The 20405-nt window shown below is 42.3% G+C and overlaps 1 protein-coding gene across 8 annotated transcripts in view; it reads left to right on the top strand.

Moving 5' to 3' along the window:
- The window catches only part of LOC147905840 (Phosphoglycerate mutase family protein), an 82945-nt gene that overhangs the window by 39928 nt on the left and 22612 nt on the right, over positions 1 to 20405 (top strand). For 2 of the 8 annotated variants that reach the window (XM_087381959.1, XM_087382021.1), the window contains exon 6: positions 9044 to 9406. The exons of 1 other annotated variant lie outside the window; for it this stretch is intronic. The gene's annotated coding sequence lies outside the window, so the exon portion shown is untranslated. Of the gene's footprint in view, positions 1 to 8493; positions 8674 to 9043; positions 9407 to 17232; positions 17366 to 17403; positions 17426 to 19316; positions 19338 to 20405 lie in introns of those variants that run through there. 5 more of the 8 variants (XM_087382003.1, XM_087382013.1, XM_087381995.1 and 2 more) reach the window with 5 other exon arrangements.

The following is a 20405-nucleotide window of genomic DNA, read 5'->3' on the forward strand; positions in this document are numbered from 1 at the left end:
CAAGATGTGGAACAAAGCTTAATGCTGTACCAGAAAGATGAGACATTAAGAGGCATACTAGGGACAGTAGAAAGAGGGCTAATATATGCTTCAAGTGTGGTGAGACGTGGACTCTTGAGCACAAGGAAGTATGAAAAATGAGAAATGCTGATTGTGGAGTTGGCAGATGATGAAGAGGAGCTTGTGGAATCTGGATGCTCCTGAGATTCTTGATGTAATTCACGAGGAATCAGATTGTGCCAATGATGAGGTGGCTGGAGCTGGAGATGGTTCTGATGGGATATCTCAAGGTATATGCCCCAGGCACACCTTGGTTTCTATGTGTGCGTGCTAGAGGCATAGTTAGGTGCCCATAAGCACTGTTAGGTGGTGGTTGATGCCACATAGGATGATTGAGAGAATCTAGGAGCTGATTGAGGAGATGATTGTGGAGCTTGGTGGCTCATGTAAGAGGTGCCTACATATGGACCTCACCTTTCTTCATTCCATAAGCAAGCAAGCAAGCATTCTCATTTCGTGTTCAACTTCATGCTTTCCTTTCAGTTCTTCAACATGGTATCAGAGCACTATGATCCTCCTTGAGCCCATTTATGCCATGTCATCATCTTCTTCTTCTTCATCTTCACCATTTCTTCCCAAACTTGTGAGAGCTTGTTCTCCCTCGTCTTTCTGCCATTCTCCAAATCCTCTGAGCTATAGACTCCTCGTGTATGGGCGAACTTTCACGTCAGAGGAATTAGAGAATGCTGCCCACGAAACCGCGCAACAGTCATCTTCCTCCTGACGCCTTTTCTTGCAATGCGACTTGCTGGAGCAGCCATTCCAAAATGCCTCTGAGCCAAGCTTGCACAACAGTATGAGCTTGCTCCTGTCCAGATTTGAAGGGAAATGGTCCACCAGGGAGGGAGAAACAGCAAAAAAACCAGTCGACTTTCAAGCTGCTGGCTATGGCGACGTGACGCGGCATTTCGCCTCTCCTCCTCAGTGGCTCTTCTCTGGTATATCAGCTTTGTTTCTACCTAGAAAGCCCTCTTTTCTTTGCTTTGAAGAGTGAGATACAAGCCCTCCAAGTTTAGGCCTCTGTTTTGGAAAGTTTTGACAATGTTGTGAGTTTGATGCTACATTAGATGCTACTTTAGCATTTCTGATGTTTTAAAGTGTTGAATAGCATCAGTACAACTGTGGCTACAACTTTCCTTTAAGTTGCTATACCTGGATTTGCTTGGAATACTTTCATTTAGCCACCTCTATGAAGCATGCAAGTGGAAGCATCATTTCCATTATGATTTGTAGTATGGAATTTTGTTGCAAGTCTTTGCTACTCTAAATGCTTGTACTTTGAAGCTCTTTAACTCTTTCTAGCCTTGTAAGAGAGTAGATACTGCCCATTTTGGGTTAGACCCTCTCATGGCTACCTTCTTGAATATGGATAAGTTCAATGGTAAAGGCTTTCACACATGGCAGATGAAGGTTAAGTTTGCATTGATGAGGGAAAACCTCTGGGGGCTTGTCAAACGTGCTTCAACTTCTTCTTCAACAACCTCTAATGCTGAAGAATCCTCAGCTCCAACACGCCCGGCACGAGATCCTGCTAGAGAGGAGAAAGCCTATGGCATCATTGCTCTTGGCTTAGGAGATGACTATATTCATCACATTTCTGATTTGGAGTCTTCTCTGAAGCTTGGCAGAAGCTTGATATTATTTTTTGTGCTAGCTCTCACATCTTAAATTGTCACTTAAGATTGCTTTCTTTGAATTGAAGATGGCTAGTAGCACTCCTTTGGCTGCCCATGTCAATCACATGCGGAGTCTCATGACTCAACTTGCTTCTATCAACTCTTCAATCACTACATATGATGCAATGGCAGTGTTGCTCAAAAGTATGCCTGAAGATTATGATCATATTGTTACCACTTTGAAAAATCTTCCTAATCCTACTCTTGAAGGTCTTATTACTACTCTTCAAGAAGAAGAAAGGCACATGGAACTTCGGAGAGGCAATGACACAGCCTATGCCATAAAAACTCAAAAGGGCAAGTTTTCACCTTGCAAACATTGTGGGAAGACTAATCACCTCTCAAAAGATTGCTTCAAGATCAATCCTTGCAAACATTGTGGCAAAAACAATCACCATGAAAAGTATTGTAAGGCAAAAAAGGAAGCAACTACAAAGCCAGAGACTGCTAATCTACTTTCAGTTGATGTGCCTCCACAAGATGAGGCATCCTATGAAGATTATGCTTTTTGAACCATCTCCATATATGCTTCAGATCTCTCTTTTTATGTTGAGTCAAGGTACTCAGCTTGGATAGTCCTCCAAAATGAATGAAATAAACTATTGTGTGATTTGTAAACATCTCTGGTCACCATATGATGTAGGCCATGTGTATGTGTTTTGCTCCATGGTACCTCCTGCAGACATTGTGTACATGCAGGGGAGATAACCATTGGAAGGTCTTATGTGTCCCTTTTGTTTACTTCACACCCTTGGGAACCCCTTGCTAGCATGAGAACCTAGCCATAGATTTATCCTTGACCACCATGAGATGGCATGAGAAACTATGAGACTAGATGTATCCTTGACATAGCCTGAGGCATTCGCTTGAGGGGGGGTATGATGGGATATCGCAAGGTGTATGCCCAAGGCACACCTTGGTTTCTATGTGTGTGTGCTAGAGGCACAGTTAGGTGCCCATAAGCACTGTTAGGTGGTGGTTGATGCCACATAGGATGATTGAGAGAATCTAGGAGATGATTGAGGAGATGATTGTGGAGCTTGGTGGCTCATGTAAGAGGTGCCTACATATGGACCTCACCTTTCTTCATTCCATAAACAAGCAAGCAAGCATCAATTCGTGTTCAGCTTCATGCTTTCCTTTCAGTTCTTCAACAGGTTCTTCCTTTCCCTTTGACCGAGGTGGTACTGAATGACTCAGGGTGTATGCTCAGATCACACATAGGATTGAGGATGAGGAGAGAAATACATCTCAGCCCAATGTTGGTAATCAGCATCAGATTTCTAGAGTTGCATCCGCTGAGCACCACATCGCGATGCCATTCTGTGCATGGAATGATGCTGAGGGTAATACTCCAATGGATGAGGAGGGGCAGTATTGGGATGCCCAGTCAGAGCTCTATTCAATATCCCTTGATGCATTGAATGATGCTAAAGGTGCAGGGACACTCAGGTTGATAGGTGACATTGATGGTAGGATTGTTCATATGTTATTGAACAAGAGTAGCAGCCACTCAGGTTGAGAGGTGACATTGTGGTAGGATTGTTCATATGTTATTGAATAGCAGGAGTAGCCACAGTTTTCATTGTCGACGCTACGACCTGGCAGACAGTTAGGCTTGCAGCCACGGAGACCGACCACGGGTTGAGAGTCCAGGTTGCCAATGGACAGCACATGATTAGCAGACTATGTTGTGAAATGATTGTGCTTTTGCAGGAGATCTCTTTGCCTTGGACATGGGTCCCAATGGCATTGTTCTGGGATGTGATTGGATGAAATCATTGGGGGAGTTTAGTATCAATCTGAATGCCTTCTGTCTCCACTTTGTATGCAAAGGGGAAACAGTGTGTGAAGGCCCCGAAACGCAGCTGATCTCAACAAGGCAGCCGGCCTCTGAACTCAAGAAAGAGAGCGTCTTTTATGCACTGCATGTGACAGAGGCATAGATAGGGAGGGTCCAATTGGTGGAGGATGCTCATGTGCAGCTCTCAGAATTTGCTGGTACGACACTTAGATACTTTCTTATGCAGTCCCAATTCATTACCCAAACAAAAGATATGGTTGGCTTCAGTGCAGTACATGACTTTGACATTTAATAAAGAAAATGTGGTTGCAGATGCCTTGTCCAGAATTTTTGCTTGCACATTGTCTACTGTCTCCACAATCTACCAGAGTATATACATTTTACCAAAAAAAGTGTGTACATGTATATACATATATTGTACATGTATACACGTATATATACATATAATGCATATGTATGTGCATGCGCGTGTACGTGTGTGCACACACCAGTGCACACACACACGCGCACACAAATTAGAATCCCTTAGGATACCTTCAATTACTACGTGTAGGTAGCTAATGTCCAAATGACATTTAATAGTATGTCAGCATAGTGGGCTTGACCATCAGCTAGATAATGATCATCTTACTCCCCTAGATACCCTCCTAACACACGTTTCCTTAGAAGGTTGGCTCTAGATGTTAATTACCATTTTCATCCTTGACATCATTAACCACTAGGTCCACTAAAGGGACTATGGTAATATGGCTGTTCCTTTAGGATTATCACGTTTCTTACATATAAGGATCCTATGCTGAATAAAAGACCTTGCATTCTTTGGACCATTCACTTAATTATACCCTTCAAAGTACATGGTCCTACTCCTAGCACTTATGAGGAAATCAAATATGGTAGCATAGAGCCAAAAAAGCCCTGAATCCCCTATCTTTCACTTAAGGACATCTCCTACTATATTTCTCTCGCGGGCCTTCAGTGCCTCCACTTCCTTGTCGTGTGAGCTCAATGGCTCTCGTGCTTCTTTCTCGCCTTTCTTTTCCCACTTTGCTCCTCCTAGCTTCCACTTTCCCCCCCTTTTCCTCTCCCCTTACACCTCTTGATTCTCACTTAATGAGCTCGATCCTACGAACCTTCACTTCCTGCAACCCTTTATTTCCTCTTGGCCCTTACCTGAGCTAAGGCGTTTCAGACATAAACATGGAGTCGTCTCTCATGGTAGCCAATCCTGTAGGCTCACGGAAGCGAAAGGATGCAAAGAGAAGAGCAAGGAGTGAAAGCCATCACATCAACTATAAAAGAAATGAAAGTACAAAGTACAATAAAAGGGAACCCTAAGACAGTGTGTCCTAGTGGTAGCACTAGTACTAGGTGTCATAAGACACTAAAAGTACTAGGTGACCTAAGTGCCAATAACTAAAGCTACATGGCACATACCAGGGCCTAGAGGGCATCAATACGATCGGGAGAAGATGGCCTGCAAACCCCCTTCCATGGTATGGGCTAAAGTATTCTGGAAACGTCTCAAAATACCTAGTATTTTTTGGTCATGGTGGCACATGTTCATCTCAAGGGATATAGCCACCTATGAATGTACAGGGTATGTCAGATCATGTAACAAAGGGAACCAAGTGTAAATCCTGTCGAAAGACTTCAAACTTGGGACGAGGAAGTGCCTTTGTAAACATATCTGCTATGTTGTCTTCTGTGGGAACGTAGGACAACTCTATGTCTCCTGCTGACAACCGCTCTCGAACATAATGATAGTGAACCTCAATGTGCTTGGTACACGCATGAAACACTGGATTACACGCAATAGCCAAAGCACTCTGGTTGTCAGTGTAGACCATAGTGGAGGATGTCTGGCGTATACCAAGATTTGTAACTGTCGAAGCTAGACACACTCTACTGTAGTGGTGAAGGCTGCCCTGTACTCAGCCTCACAGCTGGATTTGGCAAGTGTTGGCTGCTTCTTGTTGAGCCAAGAGATACATGAACTGCCAAGCAAAAAACAGTTGCTAGTATGTGACACTCTAGTGTCAGAACAATCTGCCCAGTCACTATCCGTGTAAACACGCATGGTGGTAAGTGAACCCTGATCACCATAGAATAGGGTTAACTCCTGAGTGCCTTTGAGATATTTGAAGACTCTCTTCACTACCTGCCAATGCTGTGAACTGGGCATGTGCAGTAACCTGCTGAGCTGGGATACCGCATACTGTAAGTCAGGTCTGGTGTGGCACAAGTAAATGAGACATCCAACAGCCTACTGGTGAAGGGTGATATCACATGGTGGGCTCCCATCATGAGCTGAAAATTTGAAGCCAGGGTCCACTGGAGTAGAGATTGGCTTGCAATCGTCAAACTGAAAACGATCAAGGAGCTGTCCAATATACTTGGACTGTGTCATCATAATACCCCCTCAACATGAGCAAACTGAATGCCCAAATAATAGTGCAGCTGTCCCATGTATGACATTTCAAAAGCTTGCTGCAAATCAGCCTTGAAAGCTGCAATATGCTGAGTATCAGGGGCAGTGATCAGCATGTCATCCACATATAAAATCAGTACTAAAAAATCAGATCCACTCCCACGGACAAAGAGTGGGCTCTGTTGGGCTATTTTGAAAACCAAGGGACAGTAAGTGTGCATGAATTTTAGCATACCATGCCCTGGGTGCCTGCTTCAAACCATAAAGGGCTTATCTCAGCCGGCATACCTTGTTTTCAGAGCCAACAACCTCAAAGCCAAGAGGTTGTGTCACATAAACTTCTTCTTGCAGATCCCCATGAAGAAAGGCAGTCTTGATGTCAAGCTGGTGCACTTGCCAATGGTGATGGGCTGCAATGGCAATGACACATCTAATAGTAGTAATCTTGGAAGTGGGAGAAAAGGTCTCCTTAAAGTCAATGCCTTGTTGTTGGGCATATCCTTTTGCAACAAGACGGGCTTTGTGTCGATCTATGCTGCCATCAGATTTCCTTTTTAATTTGTAGACCCACCGGGTACCAATGGCGTGCTTGCCAGTAGGTAGATCTACTAATTCCCATGTGTCATTTTTGGCAATAGATTTTAGCTCAGCTCTCATTGCATCCATCCACTCTTTGCTGTCAAAAGCATCTTTATGGCATAAAGGCTCTTCATTGCAAGCTGTAGCAAGGAGTGCAAAATCAAGAAAGTGACCATGCATCTGTCTATTCCATGATCTTGTCCGGGTAGCAAGAGGTTGATCTTGTTTGCTGTCCCTCAATGTGTCAACTAAGCCATCTGAGAACTTGCCTTTGCTGTCTATTGACAGCTCTTTCTTCAATCACTGCGTCATGAATATTGGGATCATTTTGTGCTGGAGGAGGAACCTACAAATCAGCATGTGTTGCTGGCTGATCATTGCTTGTTGGAGGGCCTGTAGGAGGCTCATGTTGCTGGTCAAAATCCCCTCCGAGGGAAGAAGAGGTAACCAGGAGTCAAAAGGCATCAAACATGTCAACTTTTGGCTTTGCTTTGCAGTCCACAAGAGGAGAAGCTAAATGTTCAGCAAAGATTACATCTCTACTGACAATAATCTTCCCAGTGAAAGTACTAGGTGACCTAAGTGCCAATAACTAAAGCTACATGGCACATACAAGGGCCCAGAGGGCATCAATACGACCGAGGGAAGATGGCCTACAAATCCCTCCTCGGATAGCCAAGTGAAGATGCTCATCAGGCTAGACTTGCAGCAAGCAAAGATCATCCACTTTCTTTCTCCTTAGCGTATAAAATGGATCACCATTTGTAATATATGGTACCTGCATATGGCATAAAACTAAGTGTGCCCAGCTTTCAACCCTTCTTCCTTTAAAGGTGTCATTACTCTTTCAGACTCTCGATGATACCTTGCATCATTGTTGCTTTATTGGATCATATGTGGTTATTAAACTATTAGAAGGCCTCTCAACCTCTTGTTGTGGCATCCTACGTGACCATTCAGTGGTATCTGAGTTGTTTATGGCGAATTGCTTATATCCAAATTAGACTGGTCTTATGAATTCTTTCAAGAGCCAAACATTGAGTGTACTGCAACAACTTGTGCAAACCTCTCGTTCCGAGTGACCAAGGATATTTGCCTTAGGAGTTTTGTCGGTCAGTTCTAGGGTAAAACTAAAGGATGTCCTTCCCCTTGAAAGATTGATATAACTCGGCCATAGCCTCCTTGATGCCACTTCCACATTTGAGCAAAGTCCTTGCATTTTGTATGATTTGAGTAAGCCAAGAATTGTCTATTTGGGCTCTTTGACTCCTTTAAAGTTGGAAACCAAGTGACTGTTTATCGGAGCTCTTTGAGCATATACCTCTTGCTTCATCATGGTTTTCAAAGTGGTATTCAAAGCCCACTTGCTAGGACCAGTTTGATTGTGTTGCCCTTCTCCTTTGGGGTCCCTACGTATGGTTTGGGATACTATCCAATAGGACGTAGTGTCTCTGCATCCCTGCTTCATGTCCTCACTTTGAATTAGTTGTCGTGCTCTCGGACTCTTAAGTATCAGACGATGCGAATCTCGTGGTTGGCGTCAATCGTCTTATACACTCTAGTTGACCTCATTGTTGCTTTATTTAGTCATGTGTAGTGATTAAATTGTCGAAATGTTTAGTTTTCTTCGATCCTAATTCTCGAACGCACTCGTAGCAATTCGACTCAAGAAAGCTAGGATCACGTTTGATCCCTAGATTCCAATGGTTGAACCTCATTAGCTCGGGTGGATATAGCCCCTCTTTGATCAAGATGTTCTAAAAGTCGTTGCCCTTACTTACGTTATCTTTTTAGTGTTGCGTGCATCACGATGACTTACAACTTACAACGTCTTTCAAAAGCCTCTGCTAGTCCTTTTTCCATTTGACTGTTTGCGCGCATAGTCGGTGCTTTGGCACTAAATTCACAACTATTGCTTGCCATTAAGTAATTGTCGTGTATTGCAGGGAGTCCTATCTACTAATATGGATGAAGATGTCCATGACCAGTATACGTGATGCAAGCGAGTCCAAGCTCTGATAGTTCTTTTAGGATGAAAGGTCTTTTTAATGTCTCAATTAATTGGTTGGGGTGATGTTGTGACCTCAACTAATTCTCCATGCAAATTTCTTTAAAGTTAATCTCTTTAACGTTAATTTTCTTAATGCCTAGAACCTATGGTTGTTACATATATTAAAACAATCTTTTACATGCGGTCTCGTACACTAAAAGCTATTCATGTTTTCCCCTTCTCTACCTAAAAGATGGTATCTCTAATGAGGTGATATCAAAATATTGTAATATCCTCAAATAAGCTAATCCCTTGTGAGAGGCCCTACTTTGCTCCTTTCTGTCCTTGGCAAAAAGTTTCTTTTCAAATTTATAATATTGCTAGATTTCTTGGTTGACTGCCAGTGTGTATTTCTGATTGCAATAATAGGCAATTGAGGTCTCTGACTCCTACAGTCCCAAGCTAGAAGTTGTCTTTGTTCTAACACCACCTTCTCTTGGATGCAGGCATCAGTCCCCAACATTGGAATATGCTTTGATGTAGCAGCCAATGAGATGGTCTTTCATTGCTCTCCTTTCTCGCCATCACCCCAAATTAGGGGTTGTAATTTTTGAAGGAATTTTTACCTTATTGTATTTCTAATGTTTCACAAGTGTGATATCAAGAACTACAAGAATTTTTTTCACTCACGATATCAAGCCTAGAAGGGAGAAGTCTTATAGCCCTATCACGCGCGTGTACACACAAAATGTATGTATGCATGCAAGCACGCTTGTGTGTGCGCGTGCATGCGTGCACGACTTCACAAAAAAAGAAGTGTGTATGGATGCATGCATATATATCTATATAAGACAACATATGCAAAAGTTTGAGAAGCTATTCAATTTTTCTGGCATGAAGACCTTGGGATCCGATTTTTGGGAGTCATCGCCCCTATAGACTTCTCCTTTAGTGCTAATCTTTTTCACAGCTGAGTTTGCCCTTCACCTCTGGAGTGTCGACATAAACTCAGTACGCAAACCTTTGTATAAATGTATGTTCAGAGTATGTTGGTGTGTCGATTTGTATGTGAGAACATATGTTTCTACTATGGTCTAAATCCACTGTTGGGCATCGATGGTGTCAGTGGGTGATGTCATAGTAGCTAGCCCCTCCTATGTGATGGAGTTTATGGTTTTCAATCTTATGAGTGACTATCATGAGATTGAAGCTGCACTATGTGTTGTGTCTTTAGAGGATGAGTTTGAACATGTCTCTCTCTCTCTCTCTCTCTCTCTCTCTCTCTTAGAGGACTCAAAGCAACGGGACAGGTCGGTTTCAAGCGAGATCATGGGACCATGGATCATATTCTCGTGCTCAGATGTATCATCAAGGAGGCGAGGACACGGAAGCAGAGGGTTTATTGTTTCTTTGTGGATTTTTGTAAGGCATTTGACAACATTTCGAGAGCCCGTCCCATATTATGCCTACAGGATTTGGGTTACGACCAGGACATCATTTGCGCTGTCATGGCACTTTATGAGCGAGTTTTAAGTAGAGTCCGGATTGGATCTGGATGGATCGACAAGATCATGAGCATTATCGGGGTCAAACAAGAGGCCTGCTCATTATCACCTACCTTGTTTGACCTCTACATCGACGAGCTCGAGATAGTGATGCAAGCACAGGGTGAGGTAGGTTTCTCTCTTGCGGACACGTTGATTCGGATATTACTTTACGCAGATGACGTGGCTCTCTTGTCCTCCTCAGCAGAGGGGCTCTAGAGACACCTTGACGCTCTACAGTCCTTTTGCGAGTCTCATGATTTGAAGATCAACTTGGGTAAAATCAAGGCTATGATCTCCTATACATCTCGAGCCGTCATGCACGATGAGCATTTCACAATTGATGGATCCCTTGTTGAGGTAGTTTCATCATACACTTATCTTGGGATCGTCTTTTTCGGACCCATCTTCACCATGAGACCCGCGATGCGTGCACACTTGAGCAAAGGATATGCTTCATTGGCTAGGTTAGAGAGACAATGCTTCTGCTCACTTTCAAGATCCACGGACCAAAGGGTTGCTTTTTGAGTCCTTGGTCCGCCCAGTAGAGATGTATGGCAATCCATGTTGGGGGTTAGACTTGTTGGATACGGAGTGGGTCAGGATGGATCACCTACAGGTTCTCATGTTATCACGGATGATCCGTGGTAAGCCATCCGTCCCTCACTAGATCATTCGGGTGGAGTTTGAGTCACCCTCATTACAGCTAGATGCTACATTTTCAGTCGTTACGTATCTGTATCGAGTCAAGGAGTATGGGGATTACACATTCGGACGTAGCATGATACCATGACTAGCATTGTCCTTTTCTATTGCACTTGCAGCAAGGGAGGACCAGAGGTGCTGGTATGTACACATAGAAAGATGGTTTGCAGGACTAGGACTCCACATGGATAGACTACCTTCTTTCTAGTACAGCATGGATGTTCCTTTCTCTCCCCTCCTATCACTAGGTCAACCAGGTTATCCATGAGAATCTACTATAGCTACATATTCCGGATTTGGTTAGACCCGAGTGATCTTCTAGTGAAGCTGGGCTTCTACGAAGATTACTCCTTACATATCACAGCGGAGGGTTTCATTGATCCACTAGGATACACACAGATTCACCTACCCCACTCACTGAGGATCTCTCTTGGGCAGTTCTGGGTCTCTTCACATAGACTTCATATCGAGAGCGACAGAGCAAAGCGGTTACCCAGGGAGAGGCGCATATACACAGTGTGTGACATGCAGGAGGTTGAGACAGAGGAGCATTTCATCTTCATGTGTCATGTTTACTATGAGATTCGAGGGCGTTTCTACCGCCTCTTCAGAGATAGTTATGGAATTTTGGCTCATTTCCTCTTCTACCTAGATCAACGATGTTTGGCTGGTTTCATTCATGAGGTGCTTAGACACCGCGATAGGATACTCCGAGAAAAAAGATAGGAGCGGACTTCTTCCTTGAATTGCATTTTTTGGGGGCTCGAATCAAGCCTATATTTTTGTTACTCCATTTTGAATCATGTACAAAAGCATTGAGCTAATATCATCACTTTTGGCTACTTTTGAGTAATTTTGTCATGATTTACCTAAATTATTCTTCAATAAATCAGTCTTCCTTTGGAAAAATCAATTATATCGTTACGAAAACAATGTTCTTTTGTCAGTGTCATTTAATAGTCTCTACCTACCAACATAAACACTTATGGCTATTTTTGGATCTTTCAATTATCAGTTAACTACATTGAACTTTAAAACACTACAAAATAAATTAGTGTTTGTTTCTCATTTGACAATTAAATAAAAACTGCAAAAAAAAAAAAAAAACCAGCACAGTTCGCAGTGCTTACGATTACGCCTCACTGTTTGCCTACCGCAGATCTAGTTTGGCTATGGGCTATTGTTGCCAAAGATCACAATAGTCACCTTTAGGAAGGGGGATACTTTGATAGCCATTGTATGCATTGGAGGCTATACAATGGTAACATTGGCACGAAGGACTCTATCACGGAGTTCTTTCAGTGAGATCAGATAGACCCCCATGAGGCGAGGCCTCCACATGATCGTGACCCGGAGCTTGTGATCTGACAGCTCAGATAGAGGGTTGACTCACAGGTCATACTTGGAGACATCCTCTCCTTGTTTAGGGTCGGAGCCCGGACCGACGGGATCACAATGGCTCTGGTTAGATACAGAGCTACGATCAGGAGACGTACCAGGACTACACCCTTGGGGGGGCGACATCACTTTATTGTTGACCTCATGTCTCCACTTCCACAGCCTCATCTATCCTGATGTTCTGCTACTGATGATGATGATGATGGTTATGATGATATTGACGATGATGGCGAGATTGATATATATAGTCGAGATATGACTACGTTGTACTTAAGAATTAGTATTGTCATTTTGCATCTTTTTGCATTCTGCATTGGTATGGATGCTCATTTAGTAGCTCCACTACCATAACTCATTGTATCAAGTTTTTCATAGTCTCATAGACCCATCGGTCTTCTGAAGACTTTAATAAACTTTCTTTCTTTCTCTCTCTCTCTCTCTCTCTCTCTCTCTCTCTCTCTACACACACACACACACACACACACTTTTTGGGTGAAAATGTTGAATGCTTTATATTACAAGGTAGCTATCCCAAAATTGGGAAGGTGAAAAAGTATATCGAGAAAATCTCCATGTAGGACAAATATACATCATAGTCTATGTAGTGAGTTTGCAGACATTACTTGGAGATGACTATGTCACTTGTTTAATGTATAGAAAGCTCCATTGAGGGTGCATGAGGCTAGAGGATCCGACTTATCACTAACATATATTAGAAGGGTCAATGCGTTGCTTTCTCCATTTCTCGAAAGAAGTGAGGTGTTCTTGAGGGCAATGGTATTCATAGTTCGTTATAGCCATGTCGCTGAGATAAGCTAATGAAGCTAATATCAAGACAACAAGCCGATGATTGTACAATATCCCTTCAAAGGTCTTTTTTGCTTGCATGTTTGTTGATTTCAAATTGCAGAAGCGACCTACAAGTTGTTTGATAAAGGTTGAATCAAAACATTAAACTCTTCAATCGAGATGGGAAATGAGTCATAAGAGCGATTGCTACAAAGAACGACGAAAGAAAACAAAAGTAGAAAAAATAGGATCACCAAAGAATCAGTGGTTTCGTTCTTTCTAGAGAGTCCAGAGTGCCTAGTAGCGAAGCTAGGTAAAGAACAACTCAAAATTGGGTCGTTGAGGATATATCCCAAAAAGCCAAAAAAGCTTTCCGAACGAAGCTTGATGAAATCTCAGTCGTAATCTCTACTGAAGAATGCCCAAGGAGTCTCGTGTCTCGGGGCAGTGCAAAAAATAATGAGACACATACTCCCTCCGAGCCAAACCCGATGATAAATTGTCGGAGCAATACGTTTGCATGATAAAAGCTGTCCGGACGAAAAAACCCCCAACAAAACACGCCATAAAAAGACCTGTTGTCAAAGAGGGACCTTGGAGTGCTAAATCTGTTTCAATTTTTTACTCCACCATTGACCGGACGATGCAAACACCAAATCTGATTAGCCCTATCTGACGCCCAAGGTGGAGACATCAGAACTTTATATAAAGATGCCACTGTAATATGAGACAGGTTCAAAGGACGAATGGACGAGTGTGTTGGAAAAAGAGTCAAATCTTGAAGCTTGTCTTGAAGTTTTAAAGGCGGTACTGGCTGAAAAGGCTGAAGCATCCGAGTAATGGCCTGCCATACAGGACGATAATGCATTCCTAAACAATATTTTCCAGTAGTCAAAGGGAAGGATAGAATAGTGCCATCATCATGAATGACATCTGCAGAGTGTCATCATCATGAATGACATCTGCCACATAGGAGATCCCTTTTGAATTGGGAAAATATGAGGGTCTGGGCTCCTACAAAACCAATGGTGGAGAAAAAGCCCGGGACCAGTGGATGCTCTCAGCTCTCAAAGAGTTACCCTACAAAGAGTCACAGCCATGCTAAGCCAAATACGAGAAAATATGTTTCCAATCCAAAAACATTTGAGAAACAAGAGGGAAACCTTTGACCTTGCCTTCAATACTGCCCAATAGAAAATCCCACTGAGTAGGTTGCCAATAACCAAAATCAGGAGTAGTAATTTGAAGAAGCAAGAAGCGCATCATAGCAGCCCAAGGGTGATCACCATGTAGGAACTGTAGCATCATTTTTCCCTTATGAGCTAGAATGTGTACGTGAATATTGATATTATTCAACCCCATGCAATTTTGGTGAACATAACGGTTGTACTGGAAGAAAGCGCAAGCTTTTCCTGCCATGCTTTGAACGCTAGAAAATTTCCACGATGGTGGACATAAAGGATGTAAGATCTCGTTTGGTAAAGCAGTCTGGTACACAGGTCCATCCTTGGCAACACCTAATGGCACCACCACCATTACCCAGCAATAACCTTGCCATCCTAGTCGAGTAAGTCCTTTGACCAACTATCGCCAGCTGATCCTGCACCACCTTCATCTTGGTGGTGTGTTCCTGTACCGATTTCCCTTCATCCGTCCTCAAGCCGTACATCTCTATCTCGAGGTCCAAGATTCTTGCCTCGTTATTGAGCTCATACATATCCCTTAATATCATCCAGGCCTTGAGAGAGGAGTTTGCCATCGGAATATGAGGAAGGACCATATCCACCGTCATACCCACAATGATAGCCTCCTGGATCTGCCACATGACCTCACTGAAAGACGGTCCGTTGGTGTCAGCACTGCTACCATCTTGTCAATGTGGTTGGGATAGTCATGGTGGCCTAAGGCAATAGCTCTATCCCCGCTTACAATCCCCCACACTAATCGATTCCAAACCTTCATCTTCCACATGAGTAGTTGGTCCTGTCAAGCTTGCCTGTCTTACCAAAATTTGGGATCTTATATCTATTAGCCATGATAACCAACTGAAAGAGGGAAAGAGTTCAGAGTGTCGTATGCCTGTTTGAACCGAAGCCTCCCACCTAGGTACAATCCACTATCCTTCAAATTCTTGCTTGAACTTGAGCCTCCCGCCTGGGTACAATCTTTCAAACACCGAATCTAATTCCTTTGAGCAATGAATCAAGGGCGTTCTTAAGCAAGAACCTTTCCTTCAAGCTCCACTTCTCAAGAACTTCCGTGAGGGCTCTGATACCATGTTAGAGAATGAAATCCCACCAAAGGGTATCCTGCAGAAGTGGAAGATTGATGGATGAGCCCAGGAATACACGTGGAAGTGTGTCACTATGGAATCAAGCTTCATTAACATGTGTGTACTTCACAACCATTCATGTGTGTGCAAGCCAGAAAATAGACTATGCATCAAGACAAATATAGAAGCAACACATATATTTCGGTCTGTTGGACACAATACAATTTTCTCCTACTATATGCTTGGCACCTCTAGATCTTTGAGCCCATGAGCTCCACTGAGCTTATGTAGACTCTTAGTCCAAAGGATCCCTTCCACTTTGTTGTCCTGAAAGCCGGTCTAGGTGGGCAACCCTTGCTAAGCTAAGTCTGCAGGTATCTAGCCCAGTTCACTCCTGGATAAGGCCGAACTGCTGTTGCTAGTGTTGCTCCTTCCTACTCTTCAAAAGCTCTTCCAATTGTTGAGTAAAGAAGCACCAAATGGCCCATCACAATATAGGGCTATTTGCCCTTGCCAAAAAGCGACAAGAATAGACCCTGTAGTGGTCGACTGATCTAGTTGACTCAAACATGCCTCAAAATTGCAGCCTATAAAGCCCCCTTTGGGGGTAGACTTCTAGCCTTTAGCTGGCCCTACCTAGCCATGTGGCAGGTTGCCATTGGCCTAGGCAAGCCTGCCCATATCTAGCCTCATTCCCAAGCCTATGGGCCCCCCAAAAATTGATGCATCTGTTCACCCTGTTCCACACCCTCGAAAGCATCCAACCAGTCCATACTGAGGTTTCCCCACACATACTTGTCCTCTCTATCCATGGACAACCCTGTGGCACTCCTTCTGCCCACCATGGTAGTCCTGATCTACCAAGTCTCTCTCTCTCTCTCTCTCTCTCTCTCCCACCCACATGGTAGGCCATGTTGTAGCCCCATGCCTACCCCTATTTCTATGGTCTACCACCCCATGCACTCCACATGCAGGGGCTCACAGGTGGGGAGGTACCAACCCTATTCCACCTCATAGATCAAGATTGGTTGGGCAAATGCCAATAAGTCATGCCAATTGTAGCACTATGTGGAAGCTAGAGAAACTCTTTGTGGATGCATCACACCCTCGAAGTAGCACCTTGGATGTGACATTTAGTTCGCTTGCCTCAACGTCCATGTGCTTCACAAGGTTCTTGGTGTGGTGTTTCAGGATAATTCTCCCTATTTCTTAGAAAATCCAAGCAATCATGCCTTTGCAAAATGGTGTGGTTTGGTTAGTCACTTGTTGGAGATCCTTTAGTGGAGATCCTTTAGTTATTGGGGAAGTAATGGCAACCCTACTCAATTGACCTACATAGTGGCAAGGAGGGTTACCATCAAGGTTCGTAATTGTAAATGACTTTGCTTAAATAGAACATTTAGTACTATCGTGGGCATCCAAATCAGAGGTGGAACCATACTAGACCTTAATAACTTGAAAATGAATTGCTTCTTGACACGAGGCATCTACCATCACATTGCTATGGAACTCCTCATGCATACTGAAAACTTCTTGATTGTGTGAACTCAAAGTTCCACTTCAAAACAAGCTTTGAACCTTCCAAATTGATAGCAAAGTGTGCTTTCATACACATGTATTGTTGGAGATCTTTCTTTTGGCCTTTTCTAGGTGTGAAGGTGTATCTATAAGGAGTGGATATGGTTCCAAGCCATGCTTATCTTAGGACTTTTGCGTACTAGTATAGGTACTTTGGGTATGGCTTGTAGGATGTTATCACGATGTACTCTGAAGTGGGTTGTTTTTTGCATCTTCTTTCAACATATCATTTTTTTTTTAATTATATTAATTCTCATCGGTTTAGTAATCAAGTTGCATATATGTTGCCATAAGTCAATTACTCTCACCTTTCATAGTTAATTCTACTATGTGCATATTATAATGACTAAACCAAGTTGCATATATTGTGACATATGTTATTGGTTTGATTTATGGGTATCTTTTATAGCTTATCATAGTGTGTGCCGCCCATCTCCTTGAGAATATCATCGCACTCGCATATGACACAATGTTGCACATTGGGAGCAAAGGCCCTTTGCATATTGTTATTATGGATGATTTTTCCATGAAAGGGAGGGAATATATCTGCATGTAAATGAAACACTATGGGTGGTGGCAGGGAAAAGGTACAGATCGTCCTTGAAAATAAAATGCTCTTGCACAACGATGTGCCTTTGTAAATTGGGTTGAGTGGATATTCATATGTTGATTGATTTTGTCCCTTGTATCTTGACATCCCTAACAATGGGTTGACCTTGCAATTTTTGGGTTGGTTCTTAAGTTGGGCTTGGCCTAACTTGGTATGTTCCTTTCCCTAGTATTTAACTTGCATGGTCCTTTGGTGGTTCTTCCATTCTCAAGTCTATCGACCCCTTGCTCATTGGTTGCTTGAAACTGGTCCTTTGTTGAGGTTTGTCTCAAAGCATGGTGCCTTATTAAGATTCATCTTGACTTTGTCTTACTCTACTACGGTTGAGCAGATTTGGTATTGTATGAAGTTTTTGTACCATAGATGCTATTTTCGATAGAGAAAGCTAGGGTGTTATCTTGGATATGTGTCTTGTTGAATTGGTGCCTTGGTACTTGTATGGGTTACCTTGCCTAGATCATAAGGGCTTGCATGCTTTCAAGCTTTCTAGAAAATAACGTCATAATGGCTAGTGCTATTCTCTTGCCCTTATCATTTGGCATGTGGTTACCTTGAGCTATAGATGTTGAGTATGAGGATTATCTTGATCTTGACAATATGATAGATTATGTAGGATGCGTTTCTATAATTGTATGTTGCCCTTTAAGAAATTTAGCAAAATTGTACCTTACGTCATCAAAGAATTAGGAGTGATGACAAAAGGTGCTCATTTTTTTGTGCTCATTCATGGTGGAATGTGGCGAAGAATTTGCTAGAATACTTGAAGGATCTACACCATTGATAGCTTCCCAATCCTTCAAGTTTGTGATTCTTGTGAAAGGGTATGCCATCTTTGTTTACAATGCTTTCATGAATCACAATCAAGAACTCTTTGTGTGGCATTATCATCAGAATTCTTTACATGCCAATCCATGAGTTTTAGTACTGATTTACAATAAAATATGTCTTATGCCAAGAATCATAAACATGTGCTGGAAAACTTCTTGAGATATAAATGTATATGATACAACTTATTATATTGATCTATACCACTTTTACATTGCCATATGCTCCTCTGACAAAAAGAGACACAATCATTTAGATAAGAATGAACGATGTCATAATACATAATACCATTTTTTTGTGCACCCAACCTTGAGTTTGAAAGTATATGTGGGATTGGTAAAAAATCCTATCATGAAGCAACCTCTTTGTAGTAAGAATTGAGAAAGTAAAGAAAAATAATGGCTGGACATTTAGTTGATAAAAAGAAGCGTACTAACCAGACTCAATGAAGTTGCATGCATTTAGATGCTCTCAACATCCTAGCACCTTCATATATGAAAGTGTTTTAACCTCTTCTTGTTTTCTTGATCAATGCTAATTGAGTTCATTATTTGCATTTTCTTAAATGTACAAAAAGTGCATCCATCATCTCTTTCATGATTGGATAATATGCGAGTTCAAAAACTTCATCCTCATTCTCAATGTCATTATCAATGTCTTGTAGATGTTTGATTCATTATCATGGAAACAAATGCAAAAATGAGCTTCAAAATTACTATGAATAGCACCTTGGAATAAAATAAATGAGAAACACAAATAATAACAAAGTACATGGAAGTTTCATTGGCATTATTAGGCCACATAGGCATTGGTATGGGTTAGCGATGGCATTTTTGATTTGATGTAGAATACGATACTTTTATTTATTTTTAACATGCATTATGGGAAACAAATGATTAGGACCCATTTGGCCAGTGGCCTTTGTGGAATGTTGTAAATATCTCATAAACATGCATTATGAATACAAAATCGTAAGAGTAAGAGTTCCCATTTTTTCATGACATGCAAATTTTTTTGGTTGTTGATCATCTTTCTATTGCGGGACATCCTCGAACAAGCTCTAACTATCAAAGAACGATAGTTAAATATCCGCCATGAGTTAATCTTTGATTTTGATGAAGGCCCCTCCTACAAGCAGTAATCCGCATGCATGTACCTCCAAGTGTACAAACTTCATGCTCATCGCATACACACTTTTGAGGACATGCATGACACTCAGTTCTGGGAGCCCCATTTTCCATTTTGTTGGATCTCTCAATGACTACTCAATCGGCATCCCTTGTCCAAGCAACACAAACTTCAAGTCTAATCAGGACATGTTGATCTAAGGATGCATCAATTGAAGGGGTGAATGTTAACCATTTGGGTTAACATTATTACATTTGTCACCTTCTTGCAACTCTTGTGAATATGTGTAATGCACCCATGAATTTTGTTAGAAGTTACCTTGGAGCTGTAGTAGCGGCCCAAAAGGGTTGTAAAACTAGGAATAAGATAGTAGAATGGTAGGAAGCGGAGTGAATATAATGTTGGACCTCCCTTCAAAAGGTGTATTATATAAAAGGCCAAAAGGCAAACTTTAGTCTTCAATCGTTGTTACTTGCAAGTTTGAGGAATACAAGCTCTCTTCTTCGAAGAGTATGTATATGTTCTTCTTGCTCTTGCCTTTGTGAATGCCTCTCACCCCATTGCTACTCTCTTGCTTCATTCTTTCCACTCGCTCTCCCTCTCCTTCCCCTCTCTTTCTCACCCCATTGCTGCTCTCTTTACACACTACCATGGGAAGGGGCCAATCCTCTTCAAAATTTCAAATTAAAAAATGTCTTCCACCTTTCTCCTACCATCTAATCACTTCGCCTCTAGCTGTCTCCTACTCCCTCCTCCCACCAATCTCCAATTCCATCTCCCTCCTCCTCCCTCCTACTTGCAAGATCCTTCTTCCTCCTTTCCCCACTTGTGTGCTCCTTCGTCCTTTGTCTCCTATCCTTCTCTCCTCATCTTCCCTCATAAGAGCTCCCTCCTTGTCCATGCCTGATCCTCCTCTCTTTTATCCATACTCCTCCTCCCTTCTCCTTTTTCATCCTCTCTAGTCTTCACCAACATGTAGATCTCCTACAATGCATGATTTTGTTTCCTCCATATCGTAC

The sequence above is a fragment of the Dipteris shenzhenensis genome, chromosome 1, assembly GCF_047967505.1.
Source record: "Dipteris shenzhenensis isolate YYH24624 ecotype China chromosome 1, Dip_SZ_1.0, whole genome shotgun sequence".
Classification (NCBI taxonomy): domain Eukaryota; kingdom Viridiplantae; phylum Streptophyta; class Polypodiopsida; order Gleicheniales; family Dipteridaceae; genus Dipteris; species Dipteris shenzhenensis.